This window comes from Choloepus didactylus, chromosome 1 (genome assembly GCF_015220235.1).
Source record: "Choloepus didactylus isolate mChoDid1 chromosome 1, mChoDid1.pri, whole genome shotgun sequence".
Taxonomy (NCBI): domain Eukaryota; kingdom Metazoa; phylum Chordata; class Mammalia; order Pilosa; family Megalonychidae; genus Choloepus; species Choloepus didactylus.
Genome location: NC_051307.1, coordinates 47,191,091 through 47,207,679, shown reverse-complemented (window position 1 = coordinate 47,207,679; position 16,589 = coordinate 47,191,091). Strand labels below are relative to the sequence as shown.

At 34.3% G+C, this 16,589-nt stretch overlaps 1 pseudogene; it reads right to left on the bottom strand.

Moving 5' to 3' along the window:
• LOC119508500 overlaps positions 1-4,066 on the bottom strand; it is a 67,015-nt pseudogene extending 62,949 nt beyond the window's left edge.
• Between the last annotated feature and the right edge of the window lie 12,523 nt (positions 4,067-16,589).

Sequence of the window (16,589 nt, the reverse complement as noted above, 5' to 3'; positions counted from 1 at the left end):
TCTGAAGAGGAAATACAAATGGCCAAGAAACACATGAAAAAATGTTCAGCTTCACTAGCTATTAGAGAGATGCAAATTAAGACCACATGGAGATACCATCTCACACCAATTAGAATGGCTGCCATTAAATGAACAGGAAACTACAAATGCTGGAGGGGATGTGGAGAAATTGGAACTCTTATTCATTGTTGGTGTGACTGTATAATGGTTCAGCCACTCTGGAAGTCAGTCTGGCAGTTCCTTAGAAAACTAGATATAGAGTTACCCTTCAATCCAGTGATTGCACCTCTCTGTATATACCTGGAAGATAGGAAAGCAGTGACACGAACAGATATCTGCACACCAGTGTTCATAGCAGCATTATTCACAATTGCCAAGAGATGGAAACAACCCAAATGTCCTTCAACAGACGATTGGATAAATAAAATGTGGTATATACACATGATGGAAAGCTACATGGCAGTAAGAAGGAACAATGTCATGAAACATATGACAACATGGATGAACCTTGAAGAGTGAAATGCTCTTCAAGAGTGAATGCTGAGTGAAATAAGCCAGGCAGAAAAAGAGAAATATTATATGCTACCACTAATATGAACTTTGAAAAATGTAAAACAAATAGTTTATAATGTAGAATGTAGGGGAACTAGTGATAGAGAACAATTAAGGAAGGGGGAACAATAATCCAGTAAGAACAGATAAGCTATTGTGAGTAAATTTAACATTCTGGGAATGCCCAGGAATGACTACAGTCTGTTAATTTCTGACCAGTATAGTAGGAACAAGTTCACAGAAATGTTGCTATATTAGGTTACTTTCTTGGGGTAGAGTAGCAACATATTGGAAGTAAAGTAGTTATCATAGGTTAGTTGTCTTTTTCTTACTCCTTTGTTATAGTCTCTTTGAAATGTTCTTTTATTGTATGTTTTTTTAATTTTTTTTTTTTATTTTTCATACAGTTGATTAAAAAAAATTTAAAGAAAAAAATGGAAAAAAATATGCAGAGCCCCCTTGAGGAGCTGGTGGAGAATGCAGGGGTATTGCCCTGCCCCACCTCCATGGTTGTGAACATGACCACAGACATAGGGGACTGGGTGGTTTGATGGGTGGAGCCCTCTACCACAGGATTTGCCCTTGGGAAGACTGTTGCTGTAAAGGAGATGCTAGGCCTCCCTATAATTGTGCCTAAGAGCCTCCTCCTGAATGCCTCTTTGTTGCTCAGATGTGGCCCTCTCTCTCTAGCTAAGCCAACTTGGCAGGTGAAATCACTGCCCTCTCCCCTACATGGGATCAGACATGCAGGGGAGTGAATCTCCCTGGCAACGTGGAATATGACTCCTGGGGAGGAATGTAGACCCAGCGTCATGGGATGGAGAACATCTTGACCAAAAGGGGGATGTGAAAAGAAATGAAATAATCTTCAGTGGCAGAGAGATCCCAAAAGGAGCTGAGAGGTCACTCTGTTGGGCACTCTTACACACAATATAGACAACCCTTTTTACGTTCTAAAGAATTGGGGTAGTTGGTGGTAGATATCTGAAACTATTAAACTACAACCCAGAACCCATGAATCTTGAAGGCAATTGTATAAAAATGTAGCTTATGAGGGGTGACAATGGTATTAGGAAAGCCATAAGGACCACACTCCCCTTTGTCTAGTTTATGGATGGATGAGTAGAAAAATAGGAGAAGGAAACAAACAAACAAAGGCACCCAGTGTTCTTTTTTACTTTAATTGCTTTTTTTCACTGTAATTATTCTTCTTATTTGTGTGTTTGTGGTAATGAAGGTGTCAGGGATTGATTTGGGTGACGAATGTACAACTATGTAATGGTACTGTGAACAATCAAATGTACAATTTGTTTTTTATTACTGCATGGTATGTGAATGTATCTCAATAAAATGAATATTAAAAAAGAACTAGTACAACTCAATGACAAAAATACAAACAACTCAAAAAATGGGCAATGGACATGAACAGACTTTTCTCCAAAGAAGATAAACAAATGGCCAGTAAGCATATTAAAAGATGTTCAACATAATTAGGCATTAGAGAAATTTAAATAAAAACCACAATGAAGTCCCAGCTCACAGCCACTAGGATGGCTATAATTAAAAAAAAATAGCAAGGATGTAGAGAAATTGGAACCCCCATGCACTGCTAGTGGGAATGTAAAATGGTGCAGTTGGCTTTGGGAAACAGGCTAGCAGTTCCCCAAAATCTAAACAGAGTTACCATGTGACCCAGAAATTCCACCTCTAGGTATATACCTGAGAGAAATGAAAATATAAATCCATATATCCAGGGGTAAGGGGAGTTATTGCTTAATGGGTACAGGGCTTCAGTTTGGGGTGATGAAAAGTTCTGGAAATAGATAGTGGTGATGGTTGCACAATATTGTGAATGTAATTAATGCCAATAAGTTGTATACTTAAAAATGGTAAAAATGACAAATTTTTGTTATATATACTTTACACAATAAATTTTTTTAAAATAAAAATGTGCTATTGGATTTGGTTTTTAATAATTTATTCATAATTTTCCATTTAAAATCTTTTATATTACTTTACATTTTACTTTTTATAGTTTTATCAAAAGAGGGTATAATATACTTGCTTCATAAAAAATTGTAAGTTCTCTTTCCCTGTGTTGTGGATCAGTATAAACAGCATTGGGATTATCTGTTCTTTGAATACTTGATAGAAATTCACTCATCTGATGTTTTCTTGTGTGTTGAGCAGGGGATTTCTGATGGGGTAATCTTTTCAATTTCTTCTTTGGAAATAGGCCTGCTCTGGTTTGTTAATGCTGCCATCATGCAAAATATCAGAAATGGATTGGCTTTTTTAAAGGGGATTTATTAAGTTATGAATTTATAGTTCTATAACCATAAAAATGTCCCAAAAATGCATAAACATCAATATACCTTCACTGAAGAAAGGCTGCTGGCATCTGGAAAGCCTCTGTTAGCTGGGAAGGCAGGTGGCTGGTGTCTGCTTGCTCCCAAGTTGTGTTTCAAAATGGTGTTCTCCAAGATGTCTAAGCATCAGCCAATGTCAGGGGTCCACAACTCCAAGTATCTCTGAGCTAAGCCAGAAATTATCTCCACCTGGCCAGGATTTTTAAAGGACTCATTAAACTAAACAGTACCAAGCTGAATGGGTGGGGTGACACCTCCCTGGAAATAATCTAATCAACAGGTCATACCCTAATCAAAGGTGTCATTCACAGTTGGGTGAGTCACATCTCCATGGAAATACTCAATCAAAAGTCTCCAACCTAATCAACACTAATATGTCTGCCCCCCACAAGATTGCATTAAAGAACATGGTGTTTTGGGGTACATAATACATCCAAACCACAACATTCCACCCCTTGGATCCCAAAAGGACATGATCTTTCCACATACAAAATACATTCCTCACATCACAATATCATAAAAACTTAGATCACTTCAGTAACCATAGGTAATTAAAGGATCTTTTCAAAATCAAACAAAATTTTGTCCTAAGGCAAAATTCTCCTCTATCTGTGGACCTGTGAAAATTAGAACAAGTTATCTGATGCCAATATGCAAAGGATGGACAGTCATAGGATAAGCATTCTAATTGCCATAGGAAGAAATTGAAAGGAAAAGAGGGTTCACAGGACCAAAACAGTTCCTGAAACCTCCAAGGCATACTTCATTTAGATTTCAAAGTCTGAGAGTCATTAATAGAATGATGTTTTATCTTTGGAGCTTGAGAGCGCAGCAACGACCTTTGCGGCAGCTGTTTTCTCTCCAAATGCTGGGGTGAGTGTTCCAGCATATCCATACATTGGGGAGACCACCTTTTTCTCAGCCCCACCCTCTTCAAGCATCAGGAGCCACCTGGACTCTGTCTCTCCAGGGCAAAAGCTATCCGCTCTCAGAGCCTGGAGTGGTGACTGGGTTGGCAGCACTCTTCCTGAGCAGCAAGGAGGAAATCCCACCTCTGCCTCTGGGACAGACTCACCTTTTCCAAGTGCATGGATTGCTCTGCTCTCCTTGCCCAAGATTTCTTGACTCCAGACATCAGTTTTCATGATTCCGTCTTTGAAGAAATCTTTCCTTCAATTTGTGCCTTCTCCATCTCCTCCAGTCTGGACCAGCAGTGGTTCTGTTTATACAGATCTTGCAAAATTTTGTGGGCTTGGCATGCAGTTTACAGGGGTCAAAGCCATCAGACAATAGGACTTTCCACAAATCCTTTCTGGATAACTCCATCTCCAGTCCTGGTTTGTACTGAAATGGCTGACTGATTCCAGGTATCATTAAATCCTCATGTATGGCTGTAGCCTTTGGAGTTTCACTTTCTGGAAGCCTAGAGATTTGCAGACCATCAGTTTCTGGTTTCTTTGAACCCCAGAGTTCAGATCTCAGAATATCCCTTTCCACTTACATTTTACTATAATCTGCAAGGAGAAGCTAGGCTGCATCTTCCACATGTAGTTTAGAGATCTCCTCAGTTAACGATCTAACTCATTGTTTTCAAATTCTGCCTTCCATCTGACACCAGGACACCAATTTGCCAAATTCTCTGCTACTTTAAAATAAGGATTGCCTTTCTTCCCGTTTCTAATGGTGCATTCTTCATTTCTGTTTAAGGCCTCATCAGAGTCCATATTTCTACCAACAGTCTCTTCAAAGCATTCTAGGCTTTTTCTATCAAGCTCTTTGGAATTCTTCCAGAATCTTTCCCTTATCCTTTTAAAAAGCCATTCCAACATGTTTGGCATTTGCAAACTCAGCAGCACCCTACTTTTCTGGTACCAAAATCTGTTCCACTTTGCTAATGCTGCCATTATGCAAAATACCAGAAATAGATTGGCCTTTATAAAGGGGATTTATTTAGTTACACATTTACAGTCTGAAGGCCATACAAATGTCCAAAATGAAGCATCAACACAAGTATACCTTCATCAAAGGAAGGCCAATGGTGTCCTGAAAACCTTTTCCTGGGATGGAACATGGGTGGTGTTTGCTTGCTCCCAGGTTGTGTTTCAAAATGGTATTCTCCCAAATGTCTAAGCATCAGCCAACATCAAGGGTCCACAACTCCAAGCATCTCTGAGCTAAGCCAGCAATCATCTCTGGCCAGCATTTTTAAAGGCCTTCAGTAAACTATTCAAAGCCCAAGCTGAATGGGTGTGGCCACACCTCCAAGGAAATAATCTAATCAACAGGTCCTACCTTAAGCAAAGGTGTCGCTCACTGTTGGGTGAGTCACATCCCCATGGAAACACTCAATCAAAGGGCTCCAACTTAATCAACACTAATATGCCTGCCCACACAATATTGCATTAAAGAATATGGCATTTTGGGGAACATAATCTATCCGAACTAGCACAAGGTCGCTTTAAACCTTTCATCTTAAATGTGATGCAATTTTGTAAATTATATTTTCCCAGAAAGCCTCTCATGATATCTTTGAATGACTTCTATTTAAATTTAATTGATTATTTCCTTTCTGTCATTTCTTGTTTGGTGTGCTGTGGTTACTTCTTTTTGCTCTGCATTAATTTAGGAAGTGGTTAATTCATTTCACTGGGGAGAAAGTTGAAATTTTTTGATTTCTTTATTAGTCCAATTTATTTTATTTCTAGCTCACTATTTTCTACTTCAGTAATTTATTTTTTTCTGCTTTCTTTATTTTGCCACATAGTAACACTTACTGTTAGAGATTTATTTATTTTTTAATTCTTTCAAGTTTTTTTGATATGCTTAATTAAAACTGAATTTTGCATAAACATGACTTGAATTGTGTCTCTGAGACACCTTTTCCTCTCCTTTCAATTTTAGTATTTCTTCATTTTTAAAGGCATGCCTCCTATTTGCATGATAAAATTGGATTTTGCTTTATTAAACAATCTGAAATTCTTTTCCTTTTAAATAAGTTAAAGTTAAATTAAAGTGTCTCTTTCTGTTTCAATATTAAATCCTCTTTAGTTTACAATATTGTTTAAAAATTCCTTTGCTTTTTAAAAATATGTTTTTTATTTAGCTTTCTTTAGTTATCAGTAAGATTCTATTATTCATTTCACATAAGGCCCTTAGACCTCCTTATTGCCTTAATTCAGATTTCTACTATTTAGTTTGCCAATTATAAATGATATATCTTCATTTTTAACTATTGTCTATATGATAATCAATGCATATTAAACTTTTCCTCTTCCCTATTTCTTCCATATTTTCTGTATAATTTGATATTTCTGCTCTTACAGAGTACATGTTTTTATATCAATTTTCTACTTCTTTTCTCTACCTTTACTTTAGTCTTAGATTTTAATTAAGTATTAAATTACTTAGATTTTAATTAAGTATTAAATCATTTGATGATGCCTTGATTTGGACATTTTCATAGCTCATAATGATAAGAATTAACTTACAAGCAAAGCTTTCCAAAATTTCTTCAATAATCTCTCAGTTCAATAAAATCATCCATTAGCAGATTGATCAGTAATGTCTACCAAAAAATATTCCCTCAGTACATCCATACTAGAAACTAAATTCTCTAAAGCTCTGATAGTGGAATGTTAGATATTATAGACAAAAAATATCTTTAGTTAATTCTTTTTTTATCTTTGGATTTCTTGAACATTTTGCTTCAAGATACTCTTGCCCTCTATGCTGCTCAAGAGAATTACGTTTCCAACTTATTTTCCTACTTTTGAGTTAGACTCTGTTTTTCCTGGAGGCTGAGGCAATTTCTTTTCTTTATCTTTGCAACCTAAATATTTTATTAGAATGCATCCCAGAATTGACTGTCTTAGCCATTTTTCCCCAGGTTATTGTGAACACATTTAAATATGTAGCTCAGTTCTTTTCCTATTTCCTCCTTATTTTTTTCTTGAATATTTGCTTTAAATATTAGTTCTGTTCCTCTTCCATTGTCTTATTTCCCCTTGTTGGTGACTCAGAATGTTGACTTTTGGATCTTCTATTCTGGTCTTGTATATTTATCAACTCCTATCACTTCATTTCTACTTCTTTATGTGTTATGGCTTAATTTTCTTAGGCTTCTCATTACTAAATCTATGTTGTTCCCTAAACTTTGAGTCATATCTATTCTCTGTTGGGTGCCTCATAATTTAGACTTCATTTTTGAGACAATTATATTTTTTTTTCCTGAGTTCAGTCAGCTCCCAGTTCAATCTTCCTGTTGATTTTCCTTCTTTATATGGATTTTTAAATTCTGATTTGTGGTATTGATTTATGTTGGTTGTTTAAATTAAATTTATATTGACATATTTTCTTAGTTTTTATTTTCATTTCATTTGCTGATGAGAGTAGATACTGTAAAATGGGTTGGCTTTTCAATGATGAGAATTAGCTTACAAGCTTCCAGTTTTGAAGCTATGAAAATGTCCAAATCAAGGCATCATCAAGTGATGCTTTCTTCCTGAAGACTGGTTGCTGGTGATCCTAAACTCCTCTGTCACATGGCAAGGCACACTCTGCTGTCTACTTCTGTCTCCCTTCTTTTACAGGTTTCATTGCTTTCAGCTTCTAGCTTCCATGGCTTTCTCTCTTTGTCAGAATTTCATTCTCTTACAAATGATTCCAGTTAGAGGATTAAGACCTACCCTAAATGAGGTGGTTCACACCTTAACTTAAGTAGTCTCACCAAAAGAACCTACTTACAGGAATGGATTAACATACAGCTTCATACAGCTTCAAAGCACCATGATTTTTTTCCTCACATTATTTAGGAAAGAGTGTTTTCATAAATGTGCATTTAATTTCCTGTTCTTTCTTAAAATAACTATATTTGGATCATTGTGATCTTTTTCTATTGATGATTCTTTTTGTTTTCCTGTTGATTTTTCCTAGAATAACGAAGGCAGGTAAACTCATGAAGGATGAGGCAGAAGGCATACCAAGTTTCTTAGTTTATAAGTTCATTTTAGTGGCTACAAGAAGGAATGAATTTGTGAGGTATGCAACTACGTGAATGGATCTTGAGGACAGTATGTTGAGTGAAATAAACCAGAAATGGAAAAGCAAACATTATGATGCCTAACTAATATGGACTAAATCTAATGTGCAAATTCTGAGAAGTGAATCTTTTTGACACCTGATACTCAAAGCCAGAGTTTGGCAGCTATGAATGTCAGCATAAACCCATACAGCAAATGTTAAAGAAGCTGAAAAAGAGATCAGATTTCAACTAGAGATAGGAATGAAATGGAATTGGTTAGGACTAAAGTAAACCAGAACAAAGGGTAAAGAATGATATTGAGCATCCTGTGTGAGACCAAAAGAAGAGATATTTATTTGGTGGAAAACCTACATTTTCTGTGGCACACTATATAATTTAACTTAAATGGTCAGTTTATTCAACTACCATTAATACATGGAACCTTGAACAAAGAGTGAGATCTGGTCGGTTTCTACAGTTTGGTGTGATGCCTCGATATATCCCAGAGTAATTTGGGCAGAGAATATAAAATTATTTGCAAAGTCCCCTTGAAGGACTGGGGAAAAATGTGAAAATATTAAACTTACCCACCTGGAGATTTCCTTATATTCTTGCAAGTATAGGGTACTGCAGGCTGAGATCTCGATCTTGGTGCTTGCCCTTATGAAGCTTGTTGCTGCAAAGGAGAGGCTAAGCCTACTTATAATTGTACCTGAGACACCCCCAGGGAGTCCCCTTTGTTGCTCAGTTGTGGACTCTCTCTCCAAGCCACCTCAGCATGTGGACTTGCTCCCCTCCCTCCTATGTGGGACATAACTCCCTGGGATGAGCCTGGACCCAGCATTGTGGGATTGAGAAAGGCTTCTTGACCAAAATAATATTCAGTGGCTGGAAAATTTCAAATGGAGTTGAGGGGTCATTCTGGAGGTTATTCTTATGCATTACACAGCTATCCTTTAGTGTTTTAGAATAGCTAGAAGGAAATAACTGAAACTGTTGAACTACAACCCAGTAGCTTTCATTCTTGAAGATGATTGTATGACTATATAGCTTATACAGTGTGACTATGTGATTTTGAAAACCCTGTGGCTGACACTCCCTTTATTCAGTGACAGATGAGTAGAAAAATGGGGACAAAAACTAAATGACTAATAGGAGGGAATGGGGAGATGGGATCTTTTGGGTGTTCTTTTTATTTTTATTTTTATTATTTTTAAAATTTTTTTTTGTAGTAATGAATGTGTTCAAGTGCTGACTGTGGTGATGATACACAACTATATACTAGCAATTGATTGTACACTTTGAATGACTGTATGGTATGTGAACATCCCTCAGTAAAATTGCAGGATGAAAAGATTGTTAAGAGAAATCAATGAGTCAATGCATGTAAAACACTTAGAACAGTACTTGACATATATTAAGAATTCAATAAACATTGCATAAAAATAATATGGGTTGAAAGGACACAGTGCGGTAAGTATGAATGACCAAGAGGTTCAAATTTATAGATGAACTGTTTCTGGCTTAGAAGAAAGCATTTGAAAAGGAGAGGCTTCCAATGGAGACCTGGTGATTTAAGGAAAGAGAGTGCAGTCAATCATGTTTATGTTGCTTAACATAATTGCCTCTCTCTTCTCTTTGTACAATTCTTGCCTCTCTGCTATGCTGTGTACTTCAGACTTGAAAACAAATCTTTTAGTTTTCAATGTTTATTTCCTAACATATGTGTAAATTAAAGTAATGGCTTTCATTTTCTCTTCCTTATGCTGTGTGTTCAGGGTATTGGTGAATTTATGAGTTCTCCTTTTCAAGCGCTATGTTAACTTGGAGGATATATGAAGTGATTCGAATTTCTGTTGCTATCTTCCTCTTAACAGGGCCCTCTCTGTAGTGAATATGCTTAAGTTTAGAGCATCAAAGGGGAAAATTTTAGATTGAAAAATGTTGTTGTCTATCAAGAAGGTAGCAGTAAAAAAGTCATAAATCTTTACATATGTAATAACAATGCATATAAAAAGCAAAGTACTTATAATAAGTAGGCGTTAATAAATCCATGACCGAAGAGAAAAAAATTAAAACATCTCTTCTTATCATAGCATTATTTATATAGATAAGTTTAAGAAAGGATTTACAGAAACAAATGAAACAAATAGTCTTTGGAAATTTTGTGTTTCAGCATATAACAAAAGCAGTTTTTCATAATTTCTTTTATGTTGTCTTAAAACTTGTGTCATTGACATCTATTTGTCTAATTTATATTGTCATTCCTGCTTTTTAAAAATTACACCTCTCAGGTACATCTTTGCTGACCCTTCTATTTTCAGACTTTCTTTAATTTTTCACTTTTTTGGGGGGTTGAGGTGTTTTTGTTAGAGAAATAGCTCTTTATAGTTTTTGTAACAAATTCTAAAACTTACCTTTTAACTGAGGAATTTAAATAATTCCTCTATTAGAATTGTTATGAATTTTGTCCATTTCTTTACATTTCTATCCCATTTATTTTTGGTTTCTCTTTCTGTTTCTCTCCTGGCTCCATTCTATCTGAGCTGATCAAATTTACCTTTATTCTCTGACTCTCTTTTTCTCTCTCTTTCTAATAATACCAGACATTATGAACACTACTTTTTCTATAAGTTTCTTCCAGAATAAATAAAGTATATGAGTTCTACCTTAGCCATTACCTTAATTTTTAATCAATTTCTCTGATGACTACCAGAATCTACTCCATTATCCAGGCTCTGCTGGTTTTGATATTATAGCAATTACAGTATTCTGACAAGTAAACTTACATTTTGGAGGTCTTCCCTGGAATGGGGTTGTGGGTTTCCCAGTCATTGCATCTTCCAAATATTATTGACTTCCTGGTGTTATCATAACAACCCTATTGAATTTTCATTGCTGCTGTGATCACATTTTTATTTTTATATTTTTCATAAAATATTATTGGGAAGTTAGGTGGAAAGAGGTATAAATGTGTACACTCTGTCATGATGAACCTGAGCAGTCTTTTTCTTATTTCAAGGATTTTCTTAAATGTTACTTCCTCTATCAACTTGCAACAGATCTGACCCAAGGAGAATATGTCTTTGATGCTCCAATTTAACTTTTTATAGACCTTTATTTCCACTTATCTCATGAAATGATAATGGTATGTTTTAATGACTGTGCCTTCTATTTAGAAAACTGAGATCATGTCTTCATTAGTATGAATCTAGAATTATAACACAGTATATTTTAAAATATAATTTGAATGACTGAACATTAATTGAATGACAGAATGAATGTTAATCTTATTGTAAATATTCTGAATACTATACAACTCTATTTAGAAAAATAGTATTAGAGATACACAGAAAATTCAGCTTTTAATTCTGGGATAACATATGTATATATTGGTAAATAGAAGACACAATAAATTTAATTAGTGTATGTCTACATCAATATACATAACATAGAATATGGGAAACACTTTTGTTTTGTTAAAGGCTATGTATATATTGGTAAATAGAAGACACAATAAATTTAATTAGTGTATGTCTACATCAATATACATAACATAGAATATGGGAAACACTTTTGTTTTGTTAAAGCTTTGAATTTACTATATTATAATCATTTAAACTGTCTGAGCCTCAGTTTATCTATCTATAATATGAGAATAATGATACCTGCCAAATTTATTTCATATACTTACATGCATTTGTTCATTGACAATAGACCAGATGCTATTCATGGTTATTTACCACTGACAAGATAATTGAGAAAGACGCAATCACTACACTGAAGAGGAAAACGTGATAATCAAGTAATATAAATCATGTAACACAAAACAGTAAATTCTGACTAATAAGTAAACTAAAGCTTTACTAATTACATCTCTACCATTTCAAAAATACATTAAAAAATGAAGAAAACTAAATTATATGCTGCCAAGTGTATTCTGATAAAGTCTAAGCAAACATAACCTATTTGTGTTTAACAGTTTATTTCTGTTGTTTAGACAAAAACATTGTTATGAAGACAGTATTTTCTAATCAGGCCAATGTACTGTAAATTATAGAAATTTAACTTATAGTATTTAGATTCAAGTGAAATGCTAAGGAAAAGTCTGGCCATCTAGGGAAAGCTTGGCAAACTGAGACTTTCAGGTCAAATTTGACCTGCTGCCTGTTTTTGTACATCCTGAGACCTATCAAATAATTTTCAAATTTTAAATGTTTGGAAAAAAAATCAAAACAACAATAGTCTCCCCGGACACCAGAAAATTTCAGTGTCCAGGCAGAAAAGTGTTTTGGAACATAGCCATTTTAATTCATGTATGTATCATATATAGCTATTTTTGGCCTAAAGACAGATTTGAGTAGTTGTGACAAAAGCTGCAAGATTGAAATAATTACTGTCTAGCTCAGTATGGAAAAATGCCTCCCTCCTCCTGATCTAGGAATTGTGGAAATATATACATTAGCAAAGAAAGTAATATAATATTGCCATGTTGGAAAACTGTTTTAAAGATGTTTTATATATTGACTAGTGAAAACCTACATAATGGTAACATTTCTCTGTTTTTTTGTTTGTTTCTGCATCATGAAAGGAAGAAAAAAAGTGAAGTTCTAAATAAGTTAGGGTTGCAAGACTTTAGCACTCAGTGTAAAACAATTCATTAATCAAAAGCGCCTCACTAATAATTGGAAGAAACTGATTATTTCTTTCACATAAAATTGTAAAATGTTGAAACATTAAGGATAAAGTTTCAGCAATAATATTGATACAGATACATGTGTCCTCCTCAAGCCAGTTATCACACTGAGGAATGTTGTCAAAAGAAGAGTCAAATGAATCCAAATAAATATTAAAGTAGAAACCTAAAAATAAGATAGCAAGTTAGATTAAGCTGTGTTAATTATAGTTAAGAGTTAATGACAGAAACAGCTATACCACTTGGTGTTACTATCACCAAGTAGTGTTTATTTTCTTAAGATTTGGAAGAAATGAGAAGAACAATGTGAGAAAATGTCAATCCAAATTTTCTGTTGAAATTTGAGAAAATAATATACCTCAAGGGACCATGGCAGGTGTAAGGGGTTGCAAATACCCAAGCCTTCCAAGGAGAGAAGACTTTCCAAAACTCAAGGGAGGGAGGTGCATGATAAAATGGAGCCTCCTTGCCAAAAGCTGTTGGATTGAATTTAAGCAGCTTTGTTCATTACAAAAAGAAATTGTAGGCAGTAACCTAGGTCTCCCAGCAACACAGAAACACAAAGGGATGTGAAGTTCCATTCCAGGAGTTTACACAGTCAAATGCTCTTACACAGTTGTGTTCTTACTCACTGTGGAAAGTACAACAGAAAACAAATTAACAGGTATAGTCCCATTGTTTTCTTGTATTCTATAAATGTATAGCCCTACTATGTGCCAGGTGTTCTCATTTAACATGGGATACAGTGAAAAATGAAGCAGGAGCCTTGTGCCCATGTATTTAATAGACTAGCAGGCTATATAGTTTTCCTTAACCAATGAAATTGCTAATGTAATCAATTCTTAAAAATTAAACATTATAAAATTATAATTTGGTAGAAGTATTACATATAAGATAAATTGTTCAGTAATTTTTCAAGAACTATGGAAAAGCAAAAGAAAATTGTATCTAAACTACAAGAATCCTTAATAATGACTGTTTTGTATAGTCCTCATACATACAGATAGATATCAAGATATAAAGAATAGCTTAGTGGTAGATAAATGTCAAAGAAAACTATCAAAACCATTGATTTCTCCTATATAAAATGCTCCAGATTTTCAACAGGTAGATGTTTAAGCATGCATATGGGAGGAGTGCCATATACATCATATTTAGATTTAAACTTTTTCCAATGTACAAAAAGAATCATCTTTTTATAAGCATACTGCATGCTATTTTTTCCTAAAATGTGTTCCCTATTAGTCTGTTAACCAGAAGCTAGAATGTGTGAGAGATACACATTATATAAAATGGAAAGTGGAGACTTGAGTAATGATGATTTTAGATGATTTTTAGTGTGGAAATGGTGATCAAAATTAGCATCTCACTTTCAGTGTGATGAAATAAGGGAATTTGAATTCCTCTATCTGTTCAAAGTAAGTTATATTTTAAGACTGAAATATTTTCCTTCAGATTTCATCCTTTACCATTAAACAAATTTAATATATTTATAGAAAGCTTATATGGGACTTTATGTCAGGTGCTGCAGTAGATACAGAAGCTCTGCACCGTTGCATTCCTGACAGGTACAAGGATGACAGTGACTGAAAGATACTGTGCTCTAATAACTTGTTCTTGTTTTAAATATATTGATTTGTCCTCCAGTGTATTTCTGACAAATCATAGCATTTTCCTTTACTTCTGACTCAGAATATCTACTGTTTCCACAGCAAGTATAATTGTCAAATTTACCCCAAAAAACCTAGCCTCATATTCTAAAGGTAATTCTTTCAAATAAGGTTTATATTCAGATGAAAGGGCTCTGTCCATTTTCACTGTTATTGTAATACCTAAAGTAACAGAATTTACCAGTTCTTTGTCTTTTTAGGCATTCAGGCAAATAGGATATAGTAAGAAAAAAAAAAAAAAAAAAAAAAAGAACCAGGTTCTGTTTAATTTATTTGCTTTTTATTTCAAACTGCTTTTTTCATTACTTTCACATATCATTTTAATTATCTGCCATCCTTTCATACTTTTAATGAGTTAACCTCTTTTTACTTTGTTAATAGAAATGATAATGACAACACTTTTAATAATAACCCTAATGAGACCTCCAAACAGAAGACCTGAAATCTTATCCAGTGTTCTAGTTGTGTACCTTTGAATATGATGAAAAGATGGAAGGCAGGAAGAAAAGCAGGTAAAAGGTAAGAAGAAAGGAAGGAAAATAAGAAGAAAAGGGGAGGGTGGGAGAAAAAAAGAAAGGATAGAATGGAAAAGTATTTATTATTAGAGAAAAATCTAATAACCATCACAAAAGTTGGGTTAATTTACAGTGGGATTTATGAAGAATAACTAAATTATGTTAAATGGGTAGATTTGAAAAAGACTAATATGTATTAAACTATCAAAAATATTAGTTGGAACAAATTTATGTCATTTAATAACTCCTAGAAATATATATCCATATCAGATGGCTGATACTTTTGAGTGATTTACACTATAATCAACTCATTACAATATATACAGTTATTTTCTAATTTGTCACCAATATATAATCATGTATCTTATACTGTAGAGTCAATATTTTCCTTTCTTCTTTCTACCTGTCTTATTGTCTTTCCTTTCTCTTTTTTATCCATTGTTCTTTTATTCTTCCCTGTATAAGAACACGGGATTAATGGTGGGATCAAAAGAAAATTTTAGAGTACTGCTAGCTATGAGAGAGAAGGCATTAATTGTATGCCTCTAAAATATCCCCTATATATTATAAATTCAAATTTAAATGTTTATGATAGTATAGATTCAATGAGCATACTCCAAGTTTTCTAGGGCTCAGACATGTTGGGGGATATTTCCCTGGGTATCAAAAAATTACTGTCATGTGTGCTATATAATCTATACCAGAGATTCTGGTTCCAGATACTGCCTTTGACACTGGGAATTCTGAGTCATTCCAGGGACATAGGTGGAAAGTATGTTTCCATATTCCTTTATTATCCAATAAGGTATCAATTTTCCTTAGGCATATTAGTGACTGCCAAGGTCCATTCACTCAACTCTTGGTAGTGAAAAGAGGTACCTTTTGCCTATGATATTTTGTATCCACTGGCTTGATGCTTTGTTGTAGGTCTACACAGTGGACTAGACATTTTTCTTCTTTAACTCAGGCACTATATTTCATAGAAAATTTGTTTCTTCCATCTCCTACCTCTAAGTAAGAATTTTTAAGAAATGTTGACAAAGGGAAGTGACCTTAAGTCCATTTGAATGACTAATCCTGAACTATTGGACTTGCTGTTTCCTACTGTCACTGTGAGTGTCACAATTCTTACAGTAACTCTTGCATACAAATTTAGCTGCTGTCTTCTACTGTGCTTCACTCATACCAATTAGGTCCTTCAGGCAGATCACAGTCAGCTGGCTATTATTTAAACAGGTTGCGTTCAAAGTGCCCCCAAGAATAGGGTACAAAAGCTGTTTTTCAAACTTGCTAAATAGAAGCCTTGAAATCAGCAAACTGTCATTCTTCTTAAAAATGAAAGGAAATGCTGAAAACCAGGAAATTTAAAATTAGGCAGGAAGTTATCATCATGCTGCATTATTCTGAAATATCCATACCTAACAGCGATTACAATTATGAGTTCAGGAATGACTCAGTATGCAATGGTTCAATATATTGACCAAAAAAAAAAAAAAAAAAAACAACAACCCTGTAGTATAATATTTGTGAATAAAATCAGATAGATAAGAAAGAAATAATATTGCCTACTGCTAACATTTTATATATCCTTCTCAACATTCCTGGGTCACTTTCAGAAAGCACAGATGCTTACAATCATGCCAATTATTTTCAAAAGAATATTTCTGCATCTAGCAAAAAACAGTAACAATTCTATGAGTCAAAATTTATCAACATTAAAATACAGACAGAAAAAATTAAGGAGTCTCTTTCAAGCTTTTGGAAATT